Here is a 4,873-nt window from a genome sequence, read left to right as displayed (position 1 = left end):
AACCTCCAAGAATCCCCACCAGTGTCCTGGCGGCAAACAGGCTTCCCTTAGGCCGAGACAGGAAATGTGCCGGGAGCTCTGCCAGGGCCGGTGCAGCCTTGATTTATTCTGGGGTCAGGAACACAGCTGGCGCGGGGCAGGCAACGCAGTCGACCAGGAGGTCAAACACCCTGCTAAGAGCAGGGGGGAAAGAAAGTCGATACTTCAGGGGGGAAAGGTTAGGGAGTTTTAGGACCTTAAATACCCTAACACTTTGGTGAACACGGACAGGAAGGGCTGGAGAAGAGGAACTTGCTCCCGGCCCACGCCCGCCCATTGTGCTTCATCCGGAGCCGTGGAGTTGGAACCACAATTGGTGGAGGGCTCCAGCTTCCATCAGGCCTGCGACTAAGGGCGCGAAATCTTGTGAGAAATATAAGCATCTCTCTTCCTCACCAGAGGCCGCACTATTTCACCGCAGGTCTCTCGCTGGGCTCTGCTTCTCTGTTCTATCAAAGGAGACTCAGGTGTCCTGTTAGTAAAAGAATTAGAGTTCCTTTGGGGTATCTTACATGGGGAGTCCTGCTTGGGTGAGCACTTGCCTTAAACGTTTGTTTTTCGCTTCCATTAGTTTCTCTTTGAAATGGCCTATGCTGGTTCAGTGAGGAAAGGAAAAATGTACGCCCAAATGGGAAAAAGGCCATAGGTCTTTACCTTTGTTAGGTTGTTAGCTCTTTATCATTATATTATTCATAACTTCTTCCAGCTTACAGATCATATGTAAATGAATTCATGGCCATATTAATGTTTGAGAAGAACTCCTCCATCTCTGATTTTATCCTTGAACTATTTCACATTATTTTCTCCTATGTCAATATTTGCAGCATTACGTTGTAAAAGTCACCTTTAAGGGTCACTAGAGTTCAATAGGCTAAAGAAATGAAAATGTTTATAACATTGTAATGCATATTGAATATTGTAAAAAAAAATACCAAAATCCGCAACTTAAAAAATGAGTGAGTCAATTTCTTTAGAGTTCCAGTGGGTGTTCTGTTTAAATATAAACACTTCAACTCAGTTGAGAGTGAGTAGGAATTAAAGACAAGTGAAGAAAGGAAAGGTTAAACACTGCACTGTCTATGAAAGAATTTTCTGGTTAGCAAATTCAGTAATTCTACATCATTTTGAGAAATAAACATAATCAGAAATACATAGAGTTTCAACTAAGCCCTCTTAAACATGCATGATGCTTTTAAATATCTATATTCAGAATGAGAGTTGCTATTCCATGAACAATGCATACCACATTTTTAAACTCACTTTGTGTTACTGAATGCTACTGTCCAGGTTACTGAGGAGGAAGAGGAGGAGGAGGGGGAAGGAAGGTTTCATCATCATATTTGTATGTTTCCACCTCATTTTTACCACTACTCTCACTTTTCTCCTCTTAGAAAGTCCATGTATCTTAACAAAGGATAGTAAATACCAGGAATCATCATCACACTTACCTTGCTTTTGCTCACTGAGGAGTTTTGCCTCAGGATTTCTTTCCTGTCCTCGCTCTTTTCCAATTGAAAGGACATTCATTAGTCCTTCATTTTAGATGTCTAAGAATAACCTTAAACATGACTTTGCATTTTAATTAAATGTCTTATGAGAAAGGAACATGAAAATCCAGAAATCTAGTTGAATCGATTTTAAAAATACTTAATCACTTGGGTCAGTTCTGTGTGCTTTTGCAATCTATTGGTTATGTGTTTGTAAATATGTCCATATGGCATTGCATATTTTGATCAAATAGAACATTTTGTAAACCTAAGTAGTCAATAGAAATCTTTTAGATATTTTTAAAATCACTTGGGATGCGATGAGGTTTCTAGAGTAAGGAAGAATGAATGACTGGAGAGCTTAGAGTAAATACATGATCACACACCCTGACATCCTGCCTAGGGAGGTAGAATATTAGAAGAGAACATAGTGGCTATAATGACTATATATCACAGTCCTAACCATGCCTACAATGATATGAGAGAAGAGTAAGAAAAAAATTAGCTCAAAGTAAGACATATCATTTTGTGACTAATTACTTTGTACTGATTTACATACCATTAAAATGAGATCAAAGGAACAATGAACATAAGATTCTGGCTGATGGATCCTTTGGGTGAGAAGGAGGAGGGGGATAGATTGGTGGGGGAGCCAGGGGTTGGATGTGGGCTGTTGCTGGAGTCCTAGCTTTTGTTTTGGACAGTGGATTTATGGATGATTATTCCACTATGAAAAAACAAATAATTAAATCATTTTTTAAATGAATAAAGGTTGCTATATCTAGACAAATGATGAGAGAATGACATGAACCAAATATTATAATTAGTCTAATTCTGAGCAGCTGAGTTCCACCATGTAAAGTAAAAATAAAATCAAGATGTGGATGTGGTTTTCTTTACTTCCCAAATTCTTTTATAGGTGAAGCATTTTTAAATTTAAGCCAGTTATTACTCTGAAAAAACACAATAGGTAAAATATTTTCCCTATGTTTTTAGACTTTTCACACAATCTTCATATTATTGGTAAGAATCATGTATGGCATTTATTTGTTCATTCATTTATACAAGGCCATCCAAGGAATGTATAAGGAAGTATATGAGAGAATATATAAGGAACACATTTAGTCCAACATTTTCAATTTGATTATTAATTTAAAGTATTAGAAACATGGAGAAATATAAAATTTTAGTAATCATATCCTATGCAATCTCATAAATTTATAAATTGTTGATCCTCCCTGAATAACTTCTATTATTATGAAAGAAAACAACACCTGGATCTTCACATATTTCTGATTTCACTTAAATATACAAAGACTTTAGAGGAAATTGAAAAAAAGATACAGCATCTCAATAGGGCAGTATGATGCTCAGAAGGTAATCTGTAGAGACTAAGCATTGTGGAGATTCCTAGCTTCTTAGAACTGTTTTGGACCTTAACAAAATGATCGATATTTTTATATTTTTAACTGAGAAATTTTAAAATTTTATTTCTCAAGTGTCCATGAAGCACTTAATGAATGATAAAATATGGTAATTTTATTTGCTGAAAACACAATTTCTAATCATCATTATATACATACTAGTGGCCTGGTGCACTAAATTCGTGCACAGGGAGGGGGGGTGTCCTTCAGCTGGGCCTGCACCCACTCCAATCTGGGACCCCTCAGGGGATGTCTGACTGCCAGCAGTTGGATATCCCTCTCGCAATCTGGGACCACTGGCTCCTAACTGCTCACCCGCCTGCCTGCCTGATCACCCCTAACCACCCTGCCTGCCAGCCTGCTCGCCCCCAACTGCCCCCCTTCCAGCCTGCTCACCCCCAACTTCCCCCCCTGCCGGCCTGATTGCCCCCAACTGTTTCTTCCCCTGCCGGCCTGATTGCCCCTAACCACCACTGCCTCAGCCCCACCACCATGTCTTTGTCCGGAAGGTCTCCCAGTCTAATTAGCATATTACCCTTTTATTAGTGTAGATTCAAATTAGGATATATGGCTTGACTCTTAACCCAACAGATTATATAGGCTAATAACCTAACAAATTCATACACATCTAAATAGATAAAGACTTATTTTAGATGGCATTATATTTAAGACATACTCATACATGCATATACAGTTAGTCATTTCAGAATGTATGTCATAATAATGATAGGTATTCCTCTGGTTTAGTTAACAACATGACTAATAGAAATAAGAAACTTTAGAAAACATTAAACTTTCAGCTTGTTTATTCAAACTGCTCTCTAGGCAGAGGCAGTGTTGACCATATTCCATGTGCACTGGATGTAATGTAAAAAAATTATTCTTTAGTGGCCATTACAGGATTAGTACACTTCTCCATTGCCAAGTTTATAATCAAGAAATAATGGAGGCATGACTCATGCACACAAAAGGCTTTTTATAATCCAAATGTCTAACAAGTTCTAAAGTATAAATGTTTATCCTATTACCAAGATATTTTTTTCAAAATTCCTACAAAGCTGGTTTATGGGCCACACTAGAAATCAGTCTCATTACTCAGTCACACAGTTACACACACACACACACACACATACACACACACACACACAGACATCTCATCCAGCCCCTCCCCCCTTTTTTTTGACAGATGACAATAAAAGTTAAACTTGTAGGGTTCGTTAACATCATCCAGCAAACAAACTACAGCTGTATGGAGGTGGGCGGGTTGCAGACCTTCTCCTTTGTTAAAATTTAGCATCTATGTGATCTACGGCATCAGGTGCACAGATCTTGGAGTTCTTTTGGGCCTGGTCCTGAGTCCTCTTATCTTTCCACTGGATAATCTCTTCCTCATGATCTCATCTCATATTGTCCTATTATTTTGGATATCATCTCTATGCCAGTGATGCCCAAACATATCCACACTTTATTCTTCTTGACTGAGCTCTAAATTCATATATCCACCAACTACTTAATATTTCCACTTCGGTATCTCATAGGTATTTCAAATTCTCATGTTCTGAACAGAACTTTGGTTCTTCCTTCCTGAGCCAGCTTGTCATCTTGACTTCATCATTTTAATCAATGGTACATCTGTTCCCCAAAATGCACCTCTAGCTCCCTCACCTGTTATACTGGTCAGGTTTTTTTCAATTGTAATTAACAGAAATCCAACTCAAGCTAGCTAAATGCAAAAGGGAATTGTGTGTTTAAGTCCTTTATCCATTTTGAGTTTATTTTTGTGTATGGTGTAAGTTGGTGGTCTAGTTTCATTTTTTTTTTTTTGCATTTATCTGTCCAATTTTCCCAACACCATTTATTGAAGAGACTGTCTTGACTCCATTGTATGCTCTTGCCTCCTTTGTCAAATATTAATTGAGCATA

This window comes from Myotis brandtii, unplaced genomic scaffold (assembly GCF_000412655.1).
Source record: "Myotis brandtii unplaced genomic scaffold, ASM41265v1 scaffold49, whole genome shotgun sequence".
In the NCBI taxonomy this organism is placed as follows: domain Eukaryota; kingdom Metazoa; phylum Chordata; class Mammalia; order Chiroptera; family Vespertilionidae; genus Myotis; species Myotis brandtii.
The sequence above is the reverse complement of the archived record's forward strand: the minus strand, read 5'-3'. Positions refer to the sequence as shown.